Below are 18,439 nucleotides of genomic sequence, written 5' to 3' on the forward strand. Positions count from 1 at the left end.
GTCACCCCACCCAATCACCCACCCAGTCACCCCATCACCCCACCCAGTCACCCCATCACCCCACCCAGTCACCCCATCACCCCACCCAGTCTCCCATCACCCCACCCAGTCACCCCATCCCCCCACAGTCACCCTCTCTCCGTCTCTCACCCTCTCTCTCTCCCTCTGTCTCTCCCTCTCTCTCTCCCTCTCACCCTCTCTCTCACCCTCTCTCCGTCTCTCTCTCACCCTCTCTCGGTCTCTCTCTCACCCTCTCTCCGTCCTCTCTCACCCTCTCTCCGTCTCTCTCTCACCCTCTCTCCGTCTCTCTCTCACCCTCTCTCCGTCTCTCTCTCACCCTCTCTCCGTCTCTCTCTCACCCTCTCTCCGTCTCTCTCTCACCCTCTCTCCGTCTCTCTCTCACCCTCTCTCCGTCTCTCTCTCACCCTCTCTCCGTCTCTCTCTCACCCTCTCTCTCTCTCTCTGTCTCACCCTCTCTCTGTCTCACCCTCTCTCTGTCTCGCCCTCTCTCTGTCTCACCCTCTCTCTGTCTCACCCTCTCTCTGTCTCACAATCTGGATCTGGATATTTTATTTACCCTGTATATCTTAACTGCCTATACTACACCGAAATAACCTATACTGCTTTCTTCCAGATCTGACTCAAGCTTCACACAGAAGACATTGGAATCCCCCGTAACCCAGAAGACAGGTAGGGAACACATCCCCTCCAATGTATAACATTGTGGGAATGAGGTACCTGGACATTGAGGGTCTGCGGATCAGGTAAGATCCCAGGTGGGATTGCTGCTTTAAACATTCTGAAGCGGGGGCATCCAGGCACTAGTTAAGGGGTGCAGGAAACTAGTCATTCACATCTGGCTTTTTTTTCTAGATTCGACATTTATACACACACATACACACACACAAAACAAGGACTAATTGTAGTATAATGTAATACAATAAATAAACTTATGTCAAAAACGAATGTTCTTACTAGAAATGTATTAAATTTATTTCATTTATGGTTTTTTTTAAATGCGGGGCTGGGGGCGGGATTAGAGGCGGGGTTGGGGGCGGGACTAGAGGCGGGACTAGGTGGCGAGTAGATTTTTTGGTTCGGCGAGTAGATTTTTGGGTGATTTGTCAAGCACTGTATATATATATATATATATATATCCATCCATTTAGGCAAACATCCAGCACATGTCATATATCAAATTACAGAAATCATACTAAAACCATAAATAAATAAATAAATAGAATACAAAAGCATGGTAATAAAATGTGAAAAGTAGAGAACAATATTTCAGATGCAATAACTATTGAAATAATAAAACCTTAATACAAAAAAAGAAAAACAAGCACCCTGATCCTTGCTGGTTACATAGTGGGACAGTCTGGCCTTATTAAGCATGGTTTGAAGCTGCTTTTCCAGACTGGAGAAGCTATTACTCCTATTCTTTTGAATGGGGCTGCAGAATCCATGTGCACCACTAGCTTCACAGCATCATTACTAGGGGCCTGTGGTCTTAAGCTGAGAATATGTAAAAACTAACCAACTAACTAGTATTCCTTTTTATATTTAGGGACATTTTTATTAAGCAGTGCTATTTCCTAAGACACCTCCCGGCGCCAGAAGACACCTTAAAGCCTATTCACGTGAAAATAATAAATGAGAGTGAAAGCAGCGGTCGCACTGCTGTAAAATGTTTTGGTGGGTATATATTTTTTTAATTACCTGCACCATGACCTCCCTCAGAGACCATCTGGGGGGTCCTTTAAAGAAAATCCTCAATCCCCCAACCTGTGGGAACCCCCACTAGAGAGTTGCAACGTCACCAAGAGAGGATGTGACAATTTTCTGTTGGTGACCCTGGCTGCAATCCATGTATGTCTTTTTTTAAAGCAAACAACAAAAATGCTAAAGTCAATTTTACCTGCAACTGGGACGGGGGTTTCTGGAGCTGGGGGCATCTGCTGGTTAAACTCTGCAAAATACCCTCCTCTAACATTAAAAAAATAATAATAATAATTTGGGGTGAATTGCTGCTGAGCATTATTGTATTTTGTGTGTTTGCTTTGTAACATTGTAACAAGTCTTTCTCTAAGTCTTTATTAAACTTTGGTAAAATAGTCCGACATTTTCCTCATTGTCTTTCCACTTTATCAAACACCTTTTGCAAAGACAAACACGCACAGGAACATTTAATCAGAATATGCCCTCGCAGGGCTTCAAATTGTCAGATCGCTCATTAACTTTGCAATAAATTAGCTTTGTGGTACAGCAGGAACAAGAACATGAATAGGTGTTTCGATATGTAGCAGGAACATTAGAAATAGTTCACATCAAAGGCAGAATCGCAGGTCTGTGACAGCACTGCAGTTATGCACACATTTTACATGTGAAAGTTGTATTACACTGGGCTTTAAAATAATGCCCATAGCCTTGTATTACACTTCAAGCCGCACGGCAGTTTTAGGCCCAGATTCAGTAAGGGGCGCTAAGCTTTAACATGTCTTAACTTCCATTCAATTGATTGAGACTTAAAGTGAAAACTTAGCACCCCTTGTGTATCTGGTTCTGAATAGGGAACAAGATGCCAGCACCCTAAGCAAATAAAAAATGAATTGATATCTAAACTACACTAAATAATTCATCTTAAAGTAACGAAATGCGTCAAAAACAGCATGTGTCTATTCTATATTAGTGATCAAACCTCTCCTAAAAGTTTCAAAATCACTCAAACGAGTTTCTTGTTGATGTTTAAAAACGGTTACCCCACAAAAGAGTGCCGACAACAGCTATTCACTTTTTAATATCATTACATCATTCTCTTTACTATTCTGTTATTCTAAAAAAAAAAAAAAAAAAATATTCAACAAGTGAAATGCTTTCTTTGTAATCTTAAATAATGAAGAGGTGTGTCAAATTATTGCCTCACCAACTAATGTACCCTTCATTTTCTTTAATCCCTCTAAACCTTAAGCTCTGTGAAAGAAGTATACTTACTTTCCTTAGGAGCGTCACTTCTTGGAATAAGTAGTGATTGGCAAATCTATGATGGATGTACGTACATTAAGGCAAATATGTTATATATTTTTTATGTTTGATGTTATCTTATTGTTATAGGTCACCTGCGTTTATGTTTAAACCAGTTTGCAGATACTTAGAAACATGGGTAAAATCATGTAAAAACTTGGGAGTTTTAGTGAGAATGGCACATGGAATATTTTGTGCTTGGGATCTAAAAAAAAAATGTAAAAATGTGAAATATTATAGTTTTTGTTTCCTGTTCCAAAGAAAAAAGCTAAATACACTTATCCCAAACTTCATAGACATGGAGAAAAGGTGTCTTCTTAGTGTACTTTTGCTTAAAATGTTTTGTTACGTTGGCAATTGTTGAGCCCCAGAAATGCCACCTACAAATTTGCTTTAGCATATGTAACCCATATTCCCCCCCCCCCCAGACACATATGTTATATCTTGGGTGTGTGAGGGCGGATTACATGTGCGTGGGTGGTGCGTACCTGTGAGGAACAGGAGGGCCTGAGCTTCCCGCGATGTTGTTGGGGACACAGGACCAGGCTTCTGGGGTAGTTGCCTCATTGTCTTTAGTGATGGTGCAGCGCCTCCATCCTCTATAACTCCCAGGGATATGGGGTAGGACCCTTATAGAAGAAATAACCCTGGTCCCAGGGTGGATGCTCCAGAATCACACAGAGTCTCTGGTAAAATCAGCAATGTCTCTTTATTCTTGTAGCTCACACACAGCAGCAGTGGCAGCACACAGCAGCAGCAATACACAAGACCCTCCAATCTGTACAGGCCTTTCCTCCTCTCCTTCCCTCCAAGTGTGTACTCCGACAGGATAGTCTGTGGGGTCTTTGCTCCCTGCCGCCACCCTCAGCCCAGGGCACTCAGGGTGGGGCTAGCTCTTCCCTCACCCCCTAAGCAGGGTGAGGGGCACTGGTCCACCTATTGCTAACTAGGCCCTACTCCACAGGAACCTAGCTAACTTCCCTGTCTGACTGTCCAGTCAGACACTCCAACACTAACTGAACTGCACACAGAAAGGAACTGCAACTAAGTTTAGTCAGCCCCACCCCTCATGATGTCAGCAGAACCGCCCCTCTGTCTCAGGCCTGCAGCAGAGTCAGGGGCTTGCATCTATCAATCAAGGCAGGGCTTGAAGGGGGAATAACCCATGATTACTACTGGCGCCTGCCCTTAACAGGACTTACCACAGTAGGAGAAAGATATATAGCCCGTGCTGTTTACAGGGGGCTACACTCTCCCTCTGGTGGAATCCAATGGTCCCCACTTGGACCTAACTTTAGCAGTACCATCCTGCGGTGAACAACCTGGGAAACAAAACACATATCATGCAGTTTGTAGTCATAACATATGCTCACATGAGGTAGTAATACGAAAAAAACACCGGTTACTCCCAACGTGGAGAACCCTAATAGTAATCCTTCGGATCAGGTTTCCTTACTTTCCTTCCATTGTGGTCCGTAATGGTCACAAAGAAGGACTGTACCGACCCACGCTCTGGCCGATATATGACACTGTGCATGTAGATGCACTGCCCTATACTCCAGATCCGAACCAACTCACTGATCCTGTCCTCTTTATGGTAACCTGCCTTACCAAACTTGGTCCGAAGGTATTCTTGCACGGCTTCTCGGAGCCAACTATCTCTGCTCTCCTCTATTTCCCGCATTATGGGTTCGGGCACATAGGGGTATTCGTATCCATGTGACTGCCTATACCTAGCCACTATGGCTCTGTCGGCTCGGCTCAACTTAGTGAGCTTACGGTTACCCGCCCTGCTTGGCAGTACCCAAAACTCTGGTTCTACAGGAGCAATCTCGTCATATAATATACTGGGGCCCTTGGGCAGAATGATTTTCTGCTCTATCTCCCGGTACCTGCGATCTATCTCGTCCTCCACCTCCTGGGGAGTAAAGGCACCTGCCGCCCACCAATAATCAACTATGTTGTTTTTAATGAGCAGTAACCGCGTACGGTCCATACCTTCGTGGTACCCAGTGAACAGGGGTGCCCACCACTTGTCACAGTGCTCGTACTCTGTGGAATGGCTAGTGTTCTCTACCTCTGGCTCTGCTTGGGATGAGACACCGGACGTCCCCGCCTCTGTAGAGCGCAAGCAATCTCTCCTCCCTTTGGCATTGATGTAAATGGTAGGGTTCATCTTGTGAACCACCTTACGGACAGACCCAGCCTCTGCTGGAGTGTGGGACTCTCGGGCCCCCCCTCTTGCTGCAGGAGAAAACGGCACAGGGTTAGGCACACGTATCACATTGGCATAATGTATTTCCCCATCAGACCCCTCATCGCTCAATTCCCAGTCCCGCACATCTATGGAATATTTGGGGTACTTGCTCTATTTATCCCCGCTAGGTCCCAGTGGCAACACTCATGACGGGGCAGGGGCAGTGGCCGGGGCGATGGAGCTAGGGGTTAGGGCTGGGGCAATGTTCAAGTCAGTGTCCAGCAAGCGGGTAATACCGCGACCAAGGGACACTTTCTTGGGTGCTTTCTCCGCCATACTTCTTGCTTCTCTAGATGGGCCTCGGCTCTTCAGGGTGGCCACGGCTACCCTCCGTGGGAGTACAGCGCTCCCGGGCCCCGTTTCACATTGGACCCGGAAATGATGTCATCGCCGGTGCCCGCGGAATCTCCATCCGCTCCGTGGTCACGCACCGGAAGTGCGTCGAAGACCGGAACGGGTGGTGGTGGACCATCCGGTCTGCGGACGGGCCAGTAGGCCGCAAGCCTCTCCTTCTCGTCCTCTGCAGGTTCCGTCTTCGCCTGGCGGGAGTAAGGGGGTGGGGGTGTCTCCTTACCGCTCCGCTGCCGGCTGGTGATCTTGGAGTCATCTCGGAGTCATCTCGGACGCCATCTCCACCGCACTGGGAGTCACCACGGCCGAGGGACTTCTACGGGCCTCAGGCCGCACCAGCGCTCGCCATCAGAAGGTGTCCGGACTCGTCTGCTCCTCTGTGTTACCGCTAGGGTGGTTCGCCGGTAGGCGCATCGCCAGCGATGGTACGCCAACTTCTTCCTCGGACGATATCACAATCGGCTCCTCCTCAGGGGGGTCACCGGGTTCCTGGGCGATAACGCCAGTGGGTATTGGTATTGGCCCTCCACCTCCACTACCAGTAAGCTTCCTGGTAGCTGGTAGATCGTGGTGCTCAGTTCAGCCATAGTTCGCTCAGGGGTGGAACAGTTCAATGTTTCAGCTCCTTGCTCCTCGAATGCCAGGCAGAAGTGAAGCTCCTCGCTCTCACTTCCTGTCCCTCCCTTTGCTGGGGAGGATGCTTCTGATTGGCTCTCCTTGTGCCCCCTCCCTCTGGTGGAATCCAGAGGCGGGGCCCTCCTTCTTTCAGTGTGACGTGGCCTGGTTTGTTAGCCAGTCACAGCACAGGTGGGTGGGCTTTCGGCTTTCGCGCCGCTCCGCTCCTCTTGCAGGGGATTTGGGTTTGGCGCCAAACCCCTGCACATCTCCCGCCACATTTCTCGTACAGTCTCTTTGCACGAGGCACATGCGTGCTCCAGGATTGGCGGGAATCACAATTTTAGTTCGGCTGCTAAGTGCTGGGCCGCTGATGGCACGTTTGTCGCCATTTTGGATCCTTCTTTGCTCCGCGGAGCACATGTAGTGACGGCCGCCATCTTCGATGAGCCCACCACATGTAAATGTGTACTACTCTCAGTGTCTACGGTGTAACTCGTCCCTAGACACTGACTGTACTCACTGACACTCTCTGCATCTCTCTGCATGCTTTCTCTGTTGCCCACTAGTATGAGGTGGCATACCCCAGGCTAGGCAGAACTCTTTCTCGGTGCACTGTACTCAGTGACTGTTCCGGCAAGTGCTCTGTGGGGCGTTTTATGTGGGTGCTGGCTAGTGTACCGGACATCTCCCTAAGTACGGGCATCCCTACTTTTGGCCACTCATAGTGTGGGCCTTGGGCCATGGTCCCTGGACACGTTAGCAGGCTAACACCCCCAGTTGCCTCACACTATCTGCCTCAAGGGACTAGGACAGCTATAGCTAGGCACCCATCTTACGCCACCCGCTTAGGGCACCCAGGGCATACTGTGCGGGAGTGGCGGTCCACACTCCCCTGACTACCCCCGGTCTGATATGCCCTACTTTCCTCAGCACTTGCACGGAGAGTGCACATCACTCTTCCCGTTCCGCTTCGCTGTAAGCCTGTCCTGTTCTGGCTCTCAGCAGCGCCTCCAAATGTAACCCATATTCCCCCCCCCCCAGACACATATGTTATATCTAGGGTGTGTGAGGGCGGATTACATGTGCGTGGGTGGTGCGTACCTGTGAGGAACAGGAGGGCCTGAGCTTCCCTCGATGTTGTTGGGGACACAGGACCAGGCTTCTGGGGTAGTTGCCTCATTGTCTTTAGTGGTGGTGCAGCGCCTCCATCCTCTATAACTCCCAGGGATATGGGGTAGGACCCTTATACAGGCCTTACCCTTGTACAGGCCTTTCCTCCTCTCCTTCCCTCCAAGTGTGTACTCCGACTGGATGGTCTGTGGGGTCTTTGCTCCCTGCCGCCACCCTCAGCCCAGGGCGCTGAGGGTGGGGCTAGTTCTTCCCTCACCCACTAAGCAGGGTGAGGGGCACTGGTCCACCTATTGCTAACTAGGCCCTACTCCACAGGAACCTAGCTAACTTCCCTGTCTGACTGTCCAGTCAGACACTCCAACACTAACTGAACTGCACACAGACAGGAACTGCAACTAAGTTTAGTCAGCCCCACCCCTCATGATGTCAGCAGAACCGCCCCTCTGTCTCAGGCCTGCAGCAGAGTCAGGGGCTTGAATCTATCAATCAAGGCAGGGCTTGAAGGGGGAATAACCCATGATTACTACTGGCGCCTGCCCTTAACAGGACTTACCACAGTAGGAGAAAGATATATAGCCCATGCTGTTTACAGGGGGCTACACATATTTTCAATTTTCCTGTAATTTCCCATTTGGGGGGGGGAGGAATGTCACTTTGGAAGATACCATTGATTTAGCCAGTCTCACCCATATACTATAATAAAAAGCAGAGCATAGCACACTATTTAATTCAGGTGTTTATAAAAGTCTAGCCCCCAACAACACATCATACTTTGTGCAGCTATAACAGGTGCATTAAAAGGGAGGCAAGTGCCTTCGACTTCCCAATGGCATATAGTGGGGATTAGAGTGCATTATATGAGCCCTTCACTGTAGCATGTGAAGTCTACACTACAAAAAAAGTGTTTTACAGCTGCAGTTCAAGCTGCCGTTTTTCTTTTTTAAAGTGTTGTTTTTTTACTTCAATAGTTAAATGTGTGTAATACCAATTTACCTACTGAAGATCAAAGCTGCAGGTCAATCCGTTCTCGTTTGATTGATCAGTGAAGATTGGTGACATCATTACAAGTTGGTGTCTGATAAACGCCCCCTTTTTCAGTGGGAGTGAAATGCTTATGAATATTCATGAGCACTCCACTGACATGTGCAAGAGGGAGGGCAGGGCTCACAAAGGGGTGTGCCAGGGCTTGTGACAGGACATCAAGGGGCTGTGCCTTAGCAAATGGTTGCTATAGGAACAACATGCTTATTAAAATAGAATACAAGAAAATTGGTCTTTCAGAGTTGTTGTTTTTAAAACAGAAAATGCTAAAAGTATTTTTTCTTAATACAGAAGTGATTTATTTAAAAAAAAAAAAAACCACATGCAGGATACTGCTTGAACTGCAGCTTTAAAGTCTGTCTTAAAAATATAAACATTAGGAGTTATGTGTGTATGACTGGTACCTAATGTCTTATTCTTATGTGGTAACAATAAAATCAAAATAAAGCCGTATCATTCCAAATCCTTTTTTTCTGCCCCGCGCTTCTGATGCGCAGTAGTTTAAGACCTGTAAACAAATTCTTCAATATGCAGGTCTCCTCTGGGACAGAGGTACAGAGTACACCGCTACTCACAAGTTCATACTGCAATTCTTCATTTATTGTAACAGCCAAGAACAGAGGAGGAACAATGTTTCAGGTCCCATATGGACTTTCATCAGGTCCTCTGACACTAGAAGATACGCAGTGTCGTAGTATATATACAGTGGTGTTAGAAAAAGGTGTATTTCACAAGGTTAGAATGAGTTTCTCGTTGACGTTTTTGGCTACGAAGTAATTAGACGGAAGTCTAAACACTTACTGTATGTTGAAAACTGACGTCAGTGCGTTAAAAGGTTTCCCTGCCAAATCAAACCAGTCAGAATAGTACAGGTGATAGGTATCTAGCTCATTTTGACACTGTAATAACTCTGAGGGGCATGTTGAACAGACATTTCAAAGTATCACTGTAAAAAGATATTTTGTGCGTTGATTATCAAAGTGTCCCTGCTGAAAGACTGCCATAAAGTTGCACTTCATTTAACAAAGAGATCACTATGCTTTCAATGGGATTAGTTTCATAGATGAATATGCTGTTTTTGTACCAGTATTATTCTTCAGAGATAAATAACTCCCTTTCTATCCTTTTGCTGGTTTAGCACCTTTTGTGTTTGCTTTTAATTTGAGATTGTTAAAATGTCATCACAAATGTACTAGTCCCGAGGTGGCCTAAACCTCTCTTCTTTCAGCAATCCTTTGGCAACATATTTTTTTTGTTTTGTATCTAGAATCAAACCTTTTGGCTTCATACGTTGCCCAATATCTTGTTTAAAAAGGCTGATAAAAAGAGTTTGTTTCTTAAACAATGTACTGCAAATAAAAATATCACTTGTGAGCACATTCACATGTCTCAGACTGGTCTGTAACTCTGTCTTTCCCCATCATCTCTTAGCATACAGTGCTCCCACTGCGGTCAGGGATTCTGGGTAATTACAAATGAGCAAATGAGCACACAGCATCACCTTCTGCTTCTATTCCATTTTAACATGGGTCCCTATCTTAAACAACAAATGAAAAAGTAGATGTCATAACATAACATCTGACAGTGGCTGAAAAGCCACCTGATGATCTCTAATGGACAAGCAGGACATATACTCAGAGCAATGAAATGACAATGATGAAGAGTACAGTGATAAAGATGGATGAATGAATGGAAGGCAGGATTCTAGCATGCAAGACTAACTGAAAGATGGTGCTTGGAGTGCTGGAGGTGGCCACGCACACAAAGTCCTGAATATGTGTCTAAGCATTTAACAATATAGGGAGCAGCAAAGGAAAAACCAAAACGTGTTAATTCTACACTATGGGAACAGAGCGGTAATGTTTAAATCCCTATCACACCACTTTAGCACCATACGAGACGATGCACATGGGACAGACCCAAAAGATAATATAAAAATATCAGTGGCGTGTAAGTATTGGGAAAATGGAATCCAATGATATTAGGAAATATGTATTAAGAGCCTAGATCAAGTAGGGCCTACGGTTTCAATGTTAGCAAGGATGAGTTGCCATAATTATATTAGGCCTGTAAAAAAAAAAAGAAGCTATGCTTATATATTTGTTGCAAAAAAAATCTTAAACACAATTATGTGGAACCTACCATACAGTACATGAAGAAAGTGTCTTTTTGCATCAAATGTTTTACATTGCACCATTTTTTTTATCCCTAAAAATTCTACTTCCATATTTCCATTTGCATATTTCCCACTGTTCTGCAGGTGGCGATACCATTTAATGCACCAACAAGCTAGAGCTTTCAGGACCTCACGATTCACCAGTCTCTTCTGCAGAAGTGGATGGCAAAGGAGATTCGCCCACATGACGGGTAGAATTCGCCTCCGGTGCCATGTTCGTCACAAATCAGGTGTGCACAGCAATAAAGAACCCCTCCCAAACGCGGGGAAAAAACGTCACTCCGAGGACTTGTTAGAAAAATATGCAAAAAGATTTATTCCTGCATGATTGACGTTTCGGCCAAGACTTGGCAAAGATCTAAGTTAATGACCGAAATGTCGATCATGTGTGAATAAAACTTTTTGCATATTTTGTCCTCTGGAGTGTATTAGGGAGAGTTTAATTATATCCTCTGTAGAAGTCACATGTGATGTCTTGAAAGCTGATCTGTAGATAATAGATGGGTCAAACGGTCTCTATTTGCCTTCAGTTTCAATGGTTGTCTGAGTGAAAGTAACCAGGATATCCTATTTGCTCGGCTTTTTCTTGCTTTTCTGCCTTGTATTTTCTGTCCGCATAATCGCACTCCTCTGCTGCCTGCAAAAGAATGCAGCTGCTTTTAACGGCTTAGTGTGCCTACTGCGTGGTTTACTTACACCCCCCTAACAAACTGAGACGACACAGTTTTGTGGAAGTAAAAATGGTCACAGCTTTATTGTTTTAACAATACCTGCAAATAACTGTCAGCCATAAACTTAGTCCCTTGTCATCCCTATTCTTGGTATCTTCCGGCGGGGGGAGCCCTCCTCCACCCGCCCTAATCTACCGTCCACCAGGAGAGACACTCTCCGCCGCGAGAGACACTCTCCACGGCCCCGTCTACCGTTCACTGGGAGAGACACTCTCCACCGCGAGAGACACTTTCCACGGCCCCTAGGTCCCCCTTATTAGAGCCGCCTGGGCCTACCCACATAGGATAGAGCCCAGCTGCCTAAGATTGGTGCCAGGGGTACAGCGCCCGACCGCCTGCGTCGGCGCCTCCAGCCCGCACAATCTTTTCAGGGGGACCGTTACCTGGTGGCCCATCCGCATCGGATGGAGCCCCATTTCGGGTATTCACGGTGTCCCTATGATGACTGGCCTGACAGTTCCACCACCCGGAGGACCCATTAAGGCCACTTACTGGGGACTCACCCCACACCCCAAGCTGTGACCCTAAACCCTGACTGCTGATCGCTTGCAAAGGCCTACGCATGTTATTAATAAAATATCGAGGGGCCCCCGCTGTGAAGACCGAAAACATGTTAGTAGATTATCTAATTACTCGCCTGCCGGGCCCTAATGTACCCCTTTTAAGCATTTGATTGTGCCTCTGAAGCTGCTGGGGGCCCAGAGTAACAGCCGAAAAGGCTGCTTCTACTGTATGTGAATTTTACCAATAGTGCTCCCTCCCCATACTGTATGTCTTAATTATCCCTTATGGCAGTGTCGACTGATTGGTATTGTATCCGGCGTAACTTGGGTCTATGGCCTCATACCCCCCTTGGGTATGACAGGTGTTGTATTAGCCTGAATATAATATTTTTTTTAATTTTTTTTGCACCCGGGGAAATAATTAACTGAGCAATAGGGGGGGGGGGATGTGAATGGGCCCACCATACATCCCAATTTTATCTCCTTTAACTCACCCCCCCCCCCCCCCCCCCACTGGTATGTGAAAAAACTCCTTCTCAACCCTCCTCCAAGAAAAACCCACCTTCTCCCGGTCGGGGTACCCCTTTAGCCAACGGCCCACATCGCTAAGGCTGACCGGTGTTAGCACCTTCACTCTCCCCTGGCTGCGGTTGCCCAGGGCCTTTGAAGCACTTCTTGACGGGGTGGCTACCCCCGCACCGGCTACACACATGTCTAAACTTGCAACCCGCCCCCAGCTTGCAGTGTTTATCATTAAACGCCCAACACTCCCTTTTATTGCCCCTGCTTGTTGAATCACTCCCAGGCCGATCGCCTGGACCCTTGGGAAAGGGGGCGTCGCCCCCCTGCTTCCCCCGTCCCACTAACTTCATCCACAATTCCATGTCCATCTTCCCCAAACTCAACCGTGTATCCCCCTGCCACCTATGCCTGAACTGCTCGTCATAATCCTGCCACGCTGACCCCTCGTGTTCGTCATGTATGTTCTGTATCACACTCATGTATTTCATCACATTATGCAATTCCTTGGGATATTTTGAAAGGAAACAGTCCCAGAACACAATGAAACCCATAATCCAGTTCGCATTACTCCTCACTACCTGCCCTTTCTCGCCCGCCTCTCGCGCGCGTTTCCTCTCTGCTCGCCCCTTTACAGACAGCTTAAACATATCCACATACTTCCTGTTACCTATGTCTCTCTGTGTTCTCCTGGGCAGGTGTGTGTACAGGGCTCTAGTCTCTACTGCAAACGAATCCTCCCCACTGTGGGTGGAAGCCGCCGCTTTGTTTTTGCGCGCTTTGCGTTTTCCCTCATCTGTCCTGCTCCGCTTTACCGCCTTGCTCAACGCCTCTACCTGTTTCCTTATGTGCTTTACCTCTGTGGTCTCGTCGCTGTCTGCGCCGCTGCTTGCGTCTGCCTCGCTGCTCGCTCTTGCGCTCTCACTATCCTCGCTGTCTGACCCCTGGGACTCACAGTCCGACCCTGACCTAACCGACCCCCCATCACTAACATCAACATCATCCTCATTACTTTCCAATGCTGCATTTTCATGCTCACCTGATCCTGCGGCTTGTGCACCTGGGTGACCGGTCCTGGGTCTTTTGGCCGCTGCACGACTTCTGTTGCTGCTCCCCGGATCGGCGACGCTTCCCAGCGCCGTCGCATCCACCGGGGGAGGGGCCCGGGACACTGGGGGGCAACCCGCAGCCAGGGGCAGTGGGACTGCTGTTGCTGAATCCAAGGCTGGTGCCGGCGCATAAGGCGCGGGGGCATGTTGTGCGGGTGCCTGTGCTAGCGGCGCCGGTGGGTATGGCACGTAGGGGGCAGGTGCATACGGCGCAGTGCGTATAATATGCTGGTGTGTACAGGGGGGCTTGGGACGCTTGGGCGTAAGGCGCGTGGGCGTAAGGCGCGTGGGCGTAGGGCGCGTGGGGGTAAGGCGCGTGGGGGTAAGGCGCGTGGGGGTAAGGCACCATGAACGCGGCGGCGGTGGGTTGGCTCGGCCCAGCCATGGGGGGGTGGTCTGGTCAGCAGGAGGGGGGATGGTGTGGGTAGCATGGGGGGGATGTACTGTGTAGTGGGAGGGGTGAACAGGGCAGCATGGGTAGAGGTGACCGGGGCAGCATGGGGAGAGGGGATCAGTGCAGCATGGGGAGGGGGTATCAGTGCAGCATGGGGAGAGGGTATCAGGGCAGCATGGGGAGAGGGTATCAGGGCAGCATGGGGAGAGGGTATCAGGGCAGCATGGGGATGGGTGACCAGGGCAGCATGGGGATGGGTGACCAGGGCAGCATGGGGATGGGTGGCCAGGGCAGCATGGGGATGAGTGACCAGGGCAGCATGGGGAGAGGTGACCAGGGCAGCATGGGGAGAGGTGACCAGGGCAGCATGGGGAGAGGTGACCAGGGCAGCATGGGGAGTGGGGACTGGAGCGGCAGGGTGCTGCTGAATGTGTTCTCCCATGAGGGGGGGTAGAGCAGCCCTCCCCTCCCTGCTCTGCTGCGAGCAGGCACCGGAGTGAGGCTGGGGGGCGGAGCCAGCCTGCCTGGCAGCCTGCTTCCTTCTCCGGCTGAGAGAGGGCTGCGACTGCTGTGCTTCCTCCCCGGGCCACTGCCTCCGTGGGGCCGCCGGACGGGATGTCCTGCGATCGCGTGCAGGAGCCTGGATGCTGCTCATCGGCCTCGTGCTGATGGGATCCATGCTGCGGTCGGTCGGGGAACACGCTCACAGGTACCTGCAGGGAGAGAAGAAAACAGAATCAGTGAGTAGCTCTTGCAAGCGCAGGGTTTAAATAGCCCGCCCCATTAGCCCCTCCCCTTGTTGATTCGCGTGCAAATCCACCAAGCCTCGTGGTGGGGGGAAGGAAAGGAAGGCACTTTAAGTACCCCCTGGAGGCACAGGCCATTATGGGCGCGCCGGCCCCATTTTGGGACCTCTGCTTCTTCTATCAGTTGTGTTAAAAGATTAACACCAAGGGTATCTGTACTGCACAATGTTTGGTTATTGGCCTGAAAATAAAGAAGCATGTGTCAGTGAGCTGTGAGGTTTACAAGGTCGTTGCTCTGCTTCTATCTTTCAAATCTTATGCAAAATCAGCGTTAAAATACATTTGAGCACAACCTATAATCAGGGGTGACCCACTCCCGTCCTCAAGGGCCACCAACAGGTCAGGTTTTTAGGATATATCTGCTTCAGCACAGGTGGCTCAGTTAGTGGCTCAGCCAACGACTGGTTGAGCCACCTGTGCTGAAGCTGGGATATTCTAAGAACCTGACCTGTTGGTGACCCTTGCGAACTGGAGTTCGCCAAATTAGGTATAAATCACAGCAATAGGTGTCAAGCTTTGTGAAAAATGCTTTGTAAACAAAAATTCTCTCCTTTCTACCCCCTTTTTTTTGTTGGCAACAATATGCCTTTTCCTTTGGTACCTTTTGAAAATAGTACATTGCTATGTATCAATGTCTTTGAGACGAATGCCTTTTTTAAACGATTATAAAGTATCCGTGCAATGTATTGGGAAGTGGGGATAGGGGAGAAAGGTTTCACCTTGGCCTTACTGACCTGGAAAGATGCACATTGTGGGGTATCACTGAAATGTGACAGAAATGTGCATCTCCAACTATTTACTGCCCTACAACATTAACAAATAGACAGATAAATACAAATGTTAATAGCACACGCACCTTTTTGTAAAAAAGTCTTTTTTTTTATAACTGGACTAAAGAAAACGTCCAGAAATTAATTTTGTAAAATGGAACAAGTTATGGGGAGAGATGTTTGGGCAGCAGGGAAGGGGTTAAGGCAGGGGTAGGCAACTGCAGTCCTCAAGGGCCACCAACAGGTCAGGTTTTAACGATATCCCTGCTTCAGCACAGGTGACTCAATCAGTCCCCGCTTCAACACTGGTGGCTCAATCAGAGGCTCAGTCATTGACAGACCCACTGATTGAGCCACCTGTGCTGAAGCAGGGAAATCCTTAGAACCTGACCTGTTGGTGGCACTAGAGGACTGGAGTTGGCCACCCCTGGGTTACGGCATTTCAGAGATGTACTGTGGCGGCCCCTTTTATTCTCCTACATCCCCGAATTTTTTCGGGGATGTTTTCCGAATGTCACGCACTTTGCCGCGTTCAGCCGCATTCATGGTAAGACAGCGCTAATAGCGCTAATAGCGCTAAAACAATGAAACCGCCCGCGGCGCCTAAAACGGCCGGAACCTGCCGCATCTGCCTGCGGTTTTAAATATCGCGCTGAAACGGCCGCACGAGGCCGCCACTGTAGACCTGAAAGTGGAAGTGGCTTGGACTTAATATAAATAAAAGTTGGACATTTAGTTTTGAGAAGCAGCATTCAGTTCTTCCATTGCCCTACTGCATGACACGCTCTCAATCAGGCAAAGCCAATCACATTATGTTCTATGGGTGACTCATGAGGAATCAGAAATGTTGTTACACTCCTAAATTATATAAACAGTTCTTATTAATTTTGTATAAATACCGGTGCTGCTTCCCCACGGTCAGCCCTGCAGCTGTCCTTGAGATCAAGACCCATAGAACAGAAAGAAAGGGCGCTGCGGATTTTGATGGCAAAATAATGTATTCAGCGGAAAGGACCAACGTTTCGGCTGTACCTGCAGCTTTTTTTCAAGCATATGGTGTGTGTGTGTCTGTAGGATCTAACGGGGAAGCAACAAACCAATGGGGCTAGGTACAGTATAAAGGCAAACGTGGTACAAAATTGATGCAGTGTTATTTTCATCTTGCGTCTGTGCGTCAGTGTATCAAGCAGGTTCTTCCAGTTTCTGAGAAAAATTATCCACAGAAGTGGAAAAATCACAGTGCCCTGCAATAACCGGGCTACAGCAAAAAAAAACCTATTTATTAATGTCGTGGCATATGCAGAGTAAAAAGGGCCAAAGAAACCTCTGACGCGTTTCGTGTCCGGTATAACATGACTTTCAGGTGACTTTTTCTTTGTTTTACTGAACTCACAGCGAGTGCTGAGCCATAAGAAGAAGGACTAATGAAACACTAGAATAAAGTGTGTAGAGCACTAATCTTCCAAATGTGAGATGCGAGAGAGAGAAAATGAGTGATGACATTTTCTTATGCCACGCAAATAATGGAGCAGCAGCTACAGTATGTATACATTAGTTACAATATGTAGCACTCATATAAAGTCTCACATTTGTTTCAGCTGTAAAATTGCTATGAAAGATAGGTATTTTCATGGCCAAGTGGAGCCTCCATACGCCCCTCTTAAAGAACTACCGCAACAAAAAAAATGGGGTGAAATGGCTTTATTAAAAATATATATACACACCAGTGTATCCACCTCCCCCCTCTGCATTTAAATATTAACCCCTGCCTGACCAGAGGTCTAACAATCCCCCTGACCATGTGCACCCCCTTTTTTTACTGGGAGGGTCTTTCTCCATCGCTTACTGTAGCTTCAATGCATTGCCATGCATCTCTTTATCCCCTGTTCATTGTTTTTAATATCAGTGCAGGAGAAGTGTATTATTTTATCCACAAGCATATCCCTTAGTTTACAGGGATGGAAAAATCCCGGGAACTGGGACGCCTGGGTGCCTAAGAGATTTCCCCTGGCGCCTCTGTTACACGCAGTGATGACAGACCTGTCAATCATCGCTGCGACCAAAAACCGCGCTCCCGACCGTCATCAAAGCCGAATCTGGAATACTGGGACCGGCAGCAGCGGTGAGGCTGAGTGGGGGTCAAACCGAATAGCAGGTGGCAGAGGGCGTGCGAGGGCTGGGGCAGAGCTAGTCAGTTTGTGTCATTGTGTGTGTGTGCCACACTGTTACAGATACACACTGATTCACACAGCGACACAGAGCCCTCCCAACCGCCTAACAAAACGATGGCTCCTAAAAATGATGTCCGGCTCCTAAGTATTGTATATTTTTGGCCCCCCCTGCCTTAGTATGCTCTTGCCTGGTTTACCTTTATACAGCACAGCATCCACATCAACATTAAGGTTGTCAAAAGGGGCTGGCACTATGGCGTATTTTGCCCATTTCTCTGGGAGATCCCATTTACAGCTCTCTGGGAATTGTGAATGTGATCTGAATGGAAAAGAAGGGCTTCCACCTATATCTGTGTCATCAGGAGGCAGGTGGCGGCTACTGTATGTGATCGCTACCGGCATGGTCACATGGTTGCAATGTCAGCACAGTAAGAGTTAAATGTCAGTGAAGTGTATATCTGCACTTTTATCACGTACTGTAGTAACATGGAAATGTACAATGCAACTCTTTGTGACTGTGAGCAAGCCCCTTTATCTCCCTGTGTCTCAAGCAGCAACATTACTTTGTCAGTCCTATTAGGAGGGACTCATTGTGCCTGCAAAGTCCTTTATACAGCACTCTGTATACTGTGCAATGTAAGAAACATATTGTAAATATTCTGTTTTGCCTCTAACTGATGCTCGGGGTTTGCTCAATGCATCTTGGCAAGACCTATGCCAAACTAGGGGTACTTTACAGGAACAAATCCTCCCTAAGTCTCCTGGTCAGAAAGCGTATCACATAGCAGATGCTAATGCCAATTATTGACTATGGAGACATAGTATATGGCTCGGCTCCTCA

This window comes from Ascaphus truei, unplaced genomic scaffold (genome assembly GCF_040206685.1).
Source record: "Ascaphus truei isolate aAscTru1 unplaced genomic scaffold, aAscTru1.hap1 HAP1_SCAFFOLD_561, whole genome shotgun sequence".
In the NCBI taxonomy this organism is placed as follows: Eukaryota; Metazoa; Chordata; class Amphibia; order Anura; family Ascaphidae; genus Ascaphus; species Ascaphus truei.